Below are 9,553 nucleotides of genomic sequence, written 5' to 3'. Positions count from 1 at the left end.
CTTGGTGTCCATACGTTTGTTCTCTACATCTGTGTCTCTATTTCTGCCCTGCAAACCAGTTCATCTGTACCATTTTAGGAGCCTACTTTTCTTTCTTTTTTTTTAACATCTTTATTGGAGTATAATTGCTTTAATAGTTTGAAAGTAGATCTGCAGAGTATCTTCTGCCCTAAAGGCTTATTACGATTGAAGACACATAGTAAAAACTCATTTAAAACTTCTTTCTTTTGAAAATAACATTTGAGGTCTTTTTGACTATGAAGGAAATACTTGTTAAGTTGTAGACATATCAAAACAATTATAAAATTTAACGAAGAATTAAAATCATCCATGACTCCCTTGCTTATAGTTCAGTTTTTGTTATATTTCTCTCTAGTTGTTAATAATCTCTTCTTGGGTGATTTGAAAGGAATCAACATTTCTTAGCATCCTGCTTTTTTTTTTATGCTTCAAAATTCAACCAGCCTTATTTTACCAACTTACTTACAAATTTTCCATGTGGTTCTGCAGAGCCTAAAAAGAATAATAATAAGCCAAATTTGCGTGGCTTATAGAAGTTCAGAAATGAAGTCTGTGTCAACATCACCTCTCCATTATTCCTAAGTTCCAGAGTCACTACATGGCATTATTTTTAAAAGAAGGAAGGAAGGAAGGAACGGAAGGAAAGGAAAGGAAAGGAGGGAGGAAGGAAGGAGGGAAGAAGGAAGGAAGGAAAGAAAGAAAGAGAGGAAAGAAAGAAAGAAAAAGGAAAGAAAGGGAGAAAAGCATTTGAGTACTTATTTTGTGCAAACATTGTATTAACTCTGGGAAAACAAAGAGGTATAAAATATGGATTTTTCTTCAAACAGCTTGTAGTATGGTTATATAAGCAAGACATATTCCTCAAGAAATGATTTCAATACAAGGAAACAAATCATTAAGGACCAATAAGGGCCACACACAAAACTTGCAAAGGAATTTAGAGGAGCTCACTTTGGTCTACAGTACAAAGGCAGTAAGGAAAGCTTTCATGAAGGAGCTAGGATTTAAGCTGTTCTTTTAGAGAAGATGGGGGCCTCATTCATTCACTTTACCTCCTTCATTTAACAAATATTTATTGGTTATGTATTGGAAATATTGCAGACCACATAGTTTGGTCCAGGTTTGAAGATAGGTGAGAATGACTACTCAGACTTAGTTTAGTTGCCTTCACTTCAAACTGCTACCATATCAGCAAACTAGAAGGATAAGGGTTGGGCGTGAGGCCAAGAACAGACATGAGTGGTAGAGGCTCCCTATGCCTCCAAAGAGGTTGCTGATTTTCAGCTTACAGAAAATGAGAACTCCATCAAGTCAGATGAGCACTTTTTGCAGTGTTATGGGTTATAAGGAGCCACGTTGGCATTGCAGGGTCCACCCCATCACCAGGTAAGGAAATCAGTGCTGTGCCAGGTTACATTTTCCCATGTCTTATTTCCCTGTGGTTTGGGTCCACACAAGGTTTCAAGGCAGAGGGTCATTATCCCGCACAGTACAAATGCTTAGCCCTGTGTAAGGGGGCACAAGATAGATATGGCCTCTGTCCTTAAGGAGCTTACATTCTGTGGGAGGTTAGATGAAATAGACAGTGGGAAGGAACATCCAAGGGAAAGGCTGATGTGTACAATGATGCAGAGGTGTAGCTCGTTCATGAGATAAAAATGAGTATTCAATGAGTAACTCTAGAACTAAGAAAAAATGAACAGGAATGATGGGATAATTGTGTCAGTTAGTAAGAGAAATAAAATGAAGAATCTTCTATCCCAGGAAAAGGTATTTGGGCATTCTACTAAAAATAAGGAGTTGCTAAAGTCTACTGGAAAGATGGAGATGGGGTCTTTGAGAAAATTAAACTAGATATAGCGTGCAGAGGATTTAGGGGATCAGAGAATGGAGGGGAAAATACCAGAGTGATGGTTAATTATATATGTCAACTTGACTAGATCATGGGGTGCCCAAACATTTGGTGAAACATTATTCTGGGTGTGTCTGTGAGGGTGTTTCTGGATGAGGTAAACATTTGAATTTGCAGACTGACTAAACAGATATGGGTGGGCCTCGTCCAATCAGTTGAAGGTCTGGATAGACCAAAAAAAGCTGACGCTTCTGTGAGTAAAAGGAAATATCCTCCAGCTTGATTACCTTCAGCTGGGACATCGGTTTTTCTTGTCTTTTCAGTCTAACTGAAACATCAGCCCTTCCTTTGTCTTGAGCCTGCCAGGCTTCAGACTGGAACTACATATCCTCCTGGTTCTGTTTCTCTGGAGAACTCTGACTAATACAGCTAGTTAAGAGATCTTTTTGGTAGTATCCCAGGTGTAAGGTGGTAAGGACAGGGGCTAAGATGGTGACTCCAAAGAAGCAAAGGAAGGAATGAAAGAGAATGATATTACAAGGAAAAGTAACCAGAACTTAGTGACTGAATAATTGACTGACTGGGTTGAGGATCAGAGAGGGATGGAGGCTTACTGCCTATCTGTCTAAGCCTGGTTTTCCTAGAAAGTAGAAGCTTGAGGCAAAACTTCCATGGTAACTCTTTACTTGGGCATGAATTCTCAGAGAAGGAAAAATGAGGGAAAATAGAAAGATAGACAAGGAGGGGAAAAGATCAAATGCCAGGTGACCACAGCTTTACAGGAAGCACAGATGGTTGCTCAGTCACCTGGGACATTTCTGGAAAGGCTGTATGGCATCACTTTGACTTCAAGGGTCTGATGCGGGGGGTGGGAGGGAACCAAGTCGACTTTATCTGCCAGCCACATGCTCTCCCTCTTCTCTTACTGGTCCAAGTTCATCCCACAGGGCGTTGATTCCCCTGCCTTTGGGCCGCCTTTGGGAAGCCAGATCCCAGGACCCTGAGATGGTGCCTGGGGCTCAGGGTTCGAGATGCCTCCCTCCCTGCCTGCCCACCTGCCTCGGGCCCGCTGGGTGAGCCAGTGCACGTGCGTGGACTTCACGTGGTCCTCGTCTTCTCCTGCTTGGGGAGCAGCGAGAGAACCCAGGTGGGAGGTTACAGGTGTGCAGTGAGGGGCATTGGACAAAGTGCACCTAGAATGCCTCTCAAGTGACCTGAGAGCACCATATGCTCTACGGACTGGCCTCTACTGTGAAGGAAATAGCGCTCCGTGAGCCTCTCTCCAGGGAGATCAAAGCCTCCTCTGTCATTGCAAGAATATGCTGGTGCCAGACGCTCGTCCTGGAGGGACATCTGAAAACTATGGGCCAGCGAATCTGGAGAAGAGCAAAATTGGGTCTGGAATAGTCAGACCCTGAGAGAATGATGGTGCCATTGATCAGGACAAGAAAATCCTAAGGAGGCACTGACATTTCCCAGAAAAGGAAAATAAATTATTTGCCTTTACATACTTGGCTGTAGTCCTGAGGTCATATCCTGCAGCAGGTATCAGAGACACATAAATCAATGATAAATTAATGTTTGAAGGACTTCAGAGGCCACTGTGTTAAAAATTTCTTATCCAAGAGATAGTGGAAGATAAGGTTTAGAGAAGTTTAATGATTTTACAAAAGTCGCAATATGTTAGTTATAGAAGTGGGGTGAGGAAATCAAGTCCTTTTATCCAGGCTATTACTTTTGACTTAGTCGCATGGGAGATACCAGGAATCCTGAGTTCTCATCCTCAATTCTCCGGTGTCAGTGGGCTTTGCCTTTTCACCTCTCCAGTGGGAATGTAGGACAAGGTGACTAGGTAACCCCCAACATTGCTTCCAGCTCTGATACTCTGTTACTCTCTGGTGCACTCAGGAGAGCATTATGGCCAAAGGAATAGACGCGTTAGCTTTCAGAATGTTTCAGATCCCTAAGATCAATGCTTCCTCTCTGTGGTTACAAGAACATGCTTGTGCCCGGTGTTCATCCTGAAGGGACATCAGACAATGGAATCTGAAAGATTCTGGAATAGCCTAGAATAGCCAGTTCCTGAGAGAATAATGGTACCATTGACCAGAACAATGACAACAAAAATCTCAAGGAGAAATTGACACAGAACAGGAAGGCTGGCAAGGAACTGGAGGTCAATGATTAAGCTTCATGGTACGTCTTGATTTATGGTGTGGGTTGAAGAGGAGAAACCATGAAGGAAGCCCACAGAGAAGAACTGGGTAGTGAAGTAGGAGAGGAACAGGAAAGTGCCTGGGGCTGAAGCCAGAGGAGAGGAAGCAGGTCTGATTAAAAGTGGCAAATGCCACAGACATCAAGGTGGGGATTGAGAAATGACCATGACATTTAACAACAAAAATCTTTATATAGGAAAGACTTAAAGTACAGGGGGAAAAGCTCAAGGAATTAATTATGTATAAGAAAATGGATACAGAAGGGGAGAAATGGTGAGTGTAGGTAGTCCAAGGATATATTAGAATGAGAGATTTGTGGGATTTTGTGGGATTAGGGCTGTATAAGCATGTTTGTAGACTGGAGAAGAACAAGAGACTGAAGATTTGGGAAAGAGGATTTATCTGAAAGAAGGAGGTTCCAGAAGAGGTGCAAGAGGCAAACACCCCTATTGTAGACCAAGAGGATGTTTTGGGCAAGGAGAAGGGCGTCTCTTTCTCTGAAAAAAGGGGTGAGGTTTATTTGTTTAATTTATTTACTTTTTTAAAGTCATGCACAAAAATAGCAGAGTGGGTACTGCTACGCCATAGAGGGAAGGAAGATCCCAAGGCACATGGGATCTTAGTTGGAACCTGAAAATATAGAATAACTTGGAGATGGAGGTTACAGACGCAGAGGTGGTGTGAGGTGATGAAAGGGTGGATGAGGGCCTTTGTGGCAAAGGATTTATCTTCTGAGTCAGTGTGGAGGCAAGATCCAGACTGAGTGGTTAGGCTAAAGGCTGAGGACGGAGGGAAGGGTCTTAAGCAGGGGATGGAGAGTCAGTCAAAGGAAGGGTGAGCTGCTGTGAGGGTGCCTTTAACAGCAAAGAGATGACCCTAGATGGCAAGGGTCTCAGTGGTCCTGAATGCGCAGCTTTAAGGCTTCTACTTTAAGGTTTGGGGGCGAATCGTAAGATTGCAGAAAATAGGTTTCCCAGGGCTGGGGCTGGGCAGAACCGGAAATTAAAGGATAGAACGTGTCTGGAACCCTGATTAAGCCAGTTTAAGGTTGCCGCTGAGTGTTTCAGGCTGAGCGGGTGGCATTGAAATCATAAAGGCGCCGATGAGCTAGGTAAAGCGGAGGGATGAAGGGGCTGGCTGTCGTGCTAGGAGAACAAGTCCAGGAACATGAGTGTGTGGAAGATACCAGGTCAGAACGTCGTGGTTAGAGAGGGAAATTGTCGAGTGAAAGGAAGAAGCAGAGAACGGTTTGTGCAGACGACAGATCCTGCCCTTGTGGAGCTCACACCCTAGCGGGGGGGCGGGCCCTCAAAACATCGCAACCACAGTGAATGAGTAACTTACTTAGGAGTATGAAAAAAGGAGAGAGGAGAGCGGAGTAAGAGAGGTTGGGATGCAGGGGCAGGTAGGATGGGACGTAAATGTTCACAGGGTGTCAGGGTGGGTCTCGTTGAGAAGATGTGATTTGAATAAAGATTGTTGGAGGAGAAAGAGTGACCGTGAAGGGATCTGGGGAAACAGTTCGAAGAGGAGGGGTCCGGGGAAGCCAAGTCTCTCCGTGGGAGCGAGGGGATCACGAAGACCGGCAGAGAGCCGTCCACGGCTTTGCCTCCACTGTGATGCCAGACCTGGGACTCTTCTGAGCTGTACAGCTGTGAAGCCCAGTTTACATGTCATGGCCAGAGGCAGGGATGGCACACACTCTGCCCCGGATTCCTTCCCTCTATGGTGTAACAGTACCCACTCTGCCATTTTCGTGCATGACTTTAAAAATATGAGTCGGTATTGCAAGCATTAGCTGTGCAACTTCTTGGCTAAGGAAAGATTAATTTTTAACCCGATCTGATCCTAAGCCTGAGGAATGAACTCAGAAATGGGGCAAATGAAACTTTACTTTGGGATTTGGATAATCGGGAGGATGGATTCCTATCAGTATGAAATGTTTCACTAGGATTTTAAGTCTTTATTGGATAGTCAAAGTGGCACATATGATTACTAGTCACCCAAAATATTCCAGTAATAAAATGTATTCTTAGTGGCTGATATGAGAATTCTTCTAAGGGAGAAACACAACTTTTTTTCTAAAACACCCGGCTGGATAAGCCCTTGAGGGTTCATAGGTTTTGATGAAGAGTGTGGACTGAGAGGCTATAAAATTGGAGGTCTGAGTCAAGATTGTTTATTGCTGCAGGAGTCTTGGATCTGGATTGTATAGGAGTTACGGGTGGAGTTAAAAGGCGGATAGAGTCTGTCATACAGAGTGAAGTAAGTCAGAAAGAGAAAAACAAATACAGTATGCTAACACATATATATGGAATCTAAGGAAAAGAAAAAAAAAAGGTCATGAAGAACCTAGTGGCAAGACGGGAATAAAGACACAGACCTACTAGAGAATGGACTTGAGGATGTGGGGAGGGGGAGGGGTAAGATATGACAGGGTGAGAGAGTGGCATGGACATATATACACTACCAAACGTAAAATAGATAGCTAGTGGGAAGCAGCCACATAGCACAGGGAGATCAGCTCGGTGCTTTGTGACCACCTAGAGGGGTGGGATAGGGAGGGTGGGAGGGAGGGAGATGCAAGAGGGAAGAGGTATGGGAACATATGTATATGTATAACTGATTCACTTTGTTATAAAGCAGAAACTAACACACCATTGTAAAGCAATTATACTCCAATAAAGATGTTAAAAAAAAAAAAAGGCGGATGGATAGTGTAAACACTGGTTGTTTGTTGGTTATGAGATTGTACATTTTTTATTAAGCATTATTGACATATTCAAACCTGACATGGAATGATTCCTAAAGCACAAGAACTCTTTGATAAATGTTTCCTGAGTTTCTATAATAATGAAACACTAAGGGACTTACAAAGATCACAACAAGCCTTTTAATCAACGATTAATTCCAGGAACAAATTGTAAAATTAAATTCATTACAGGAAAGCCTCGTTTACTTTATCATTGTAACAAATGAACAATTTGCAAGAGAGTTTGAGGAAACTTATAATCAAAGACAAGGATGAAGCTCAGATGCCAGGGTGCGAGTGACAGTGTCATTTGATACAGTTCCCTGAGATTTCTGTAGTCATTTACTTATTGGGTTGGAGAAGCTCAGCTAAGAAAGTTTAATTTATCAAACAGACTTATCTTTTCAAGATGTTCTTATAAACAACATAAACACCATATTGTCTAAGATGAGCTTCTGGCCATACATAATTAGGAATTGACACTATAATTTTTCAAGCCATATAGCTAGTGAAGTTAGAATCAGATAATTTCTACTAGCTGGTTAAGGTTATAAAGAATGGTCAGTATGACGCTGGGTACTGTAAGTGCTCTCAGCTCCTGCAGGAAAGTCTTTGATTTTCTCTCACCTGCTGTGTATTAGCATGACTGTTTAGAAGTCTAATGTGTTTGCTGGCTCTCTGTGAATTAGAAGAGAAGAAGAAAGGAGAGAAAAGAAAAGAGGATAAATGTCTTAGGCTGAGTGACCTCAATAAAAGGAGAATGCAAAAACCAAACCAACTGCCACCCCGAGTGCTAGATATTCAGGAGAGAAAACTTTCCAACATAGACCATATAGATGGGAAAGAGACATCACCAGCCATTAAGCTGGGGCAGAAGGAACTCATTTACACCTTCACCCTGTCTGGAAATCAGATGGTGGAGGTGGTGCTGATGAGTAGGTGGACAGTATAGAGGTTGGGGGAAGATTAGTCCGTTCATTTATCTAAAGAGGACCAGCCTGAGTATGAGACCAAAGTTCCCGAGAAAATGCTGAAGGAGAGCGACAAGTCTCTGTCCCAGAAATTGGGAACCAGTACGACCGAGAGTGAGAATGAGTGTGTGGACAAATGGGAGAGCAGGTCAGAGAAGAAAGAAACCATTTCAGGCGTGGTGCCTCTGGACTCCGTCACCTGTACATCTAATAACAATAGCAGCCACCTCCAGACCAGCCAGCTCAACGACAGCTAACCTTCATTCAATCCTTTCTGTGGGCCAGGCACGGTTCTCAGTGCATTATATTATTTTATTCTCGCAATAAATTTATGAGGCTGGGAAAAAAATAAAGAAGATCTCAGGGGAGAAATGGGAAGGATTCTTATCCCAGTGAACTTGAACTTCCAAGGAGGTACAGGCGGTATGCCTAGAATGCTTTAATTAGAAATGGGGTCTGATGTTGGGAATGAATTTCCTGACAAAATACCATCTTTCAATGATCTGGTTAGTTAGTCATCGCCTGCTACACCCAAGCAACAACCCTGGGCCGCCACACTGGTGAAGAGTTATGTAATCCCATGATTGCCTTAAGTGAATACTGAAGACATAAGCAGTGAATCCTCCAAATTCTCAAGTGTTTTCATCCATACCATAACTCCTGGTCATGGCCGTTACTTTTTTTCTTCATGTAGCAGAAAGAATGATTCAAAAAATTTTTAAATGGTGCCATATCATGCCACTCCCTGATTATATGCTTCAGTGGTTCCAGGACTCTGTGTTTCAAAGCACTCAATTTTACTTGATAGAACTTTCCTCAATCACATGTTATTATTTATTTAATCTATTTGTTTATTTGCTGAATACCTGTTTCTTCTATTAAACTATTAGCTTTATGAGGACAGAGAGCATATCAGTTTATCCAGCCATTATTTTTTATTCATACTTCTTGAACAAGATAAAAATGTTTCCTGACCACATGGACCTTACAGTTTACTAGGAAAATTTTTTAAAAATCAAACAGGTAATAACATAAAGTATGAGTTGCAATTTTAGAGACAGTAATGCCATGGGGGTGCATGGAAGAAATAGCTAGCCAGTCTGAGGGATTGGGTTAGGTCAGAAAAGAATTTCTGGTGTAAATGATACATAAGCCGAAACTTAAAAGGTGAACAAATGCTAACCAGGCAATGAAGATAGCTAAGAATATTTCTGGAAGAGGGGAGAGATGGTTAAAGAATTATACTATGGATGCTTATGATACGGTTCAACGTGGATGGTGCTTGGTGTGTGAGGTGAGTGACAAAAAAGGAGACTAGACAGATAGGAAGGGTGTTGTGAGCCATCTCTGAGCTCTTAGGAGCATCAGAAAAGCCATTGAAGTGTTATAAATTAGGATTCAAAGGATCACAGAAACTCATCCAGGTACTTGGGCTTCTTTTTGAGAAAGACCTGGGGGAAAGGATAGAGGTAAACAAGTCAGACAGTTTCAGTAAGCCAAGTGAGTAGCTTGGATGACTTGAAATCGGACAGGAGTGGGGCCGTTGGGAAAAGAGAAAAGTCTAAAAATGATTAGAAAGTAGGTTAAACAAGATTTGATTTTTGACCAAACATGGGAATGCAGGACAGAAAAGAGTCAAAGGAGACTCTGAAGTTTCTGGCATGGGCAGTGGGGAACACATAGGAAGAAGCTGGTTGGAGAAAAGGTGAAGATGATGGAGTTCAGTTTGGGATACACTGAG

This window comes from Eubalaena glacialis, chromosome 9 (assembly GCF_028564815.1).
Source record: "Eubalaena glacialis isolate mEubGla1 chromosome 9, mEubGla1.1.hap2.+ XY, whole genome shotgun sequence".
NCBI classification, from domain to species: domain Eukaryota; kingdom Metazoa; phylum Chordata; class Mammalia; order Artiodactyla; family Balaenidae; genus Eubalaena; species Eubalaena glacialis.
Note: the sequence above shows the minus strand (reverse complement) of the source record.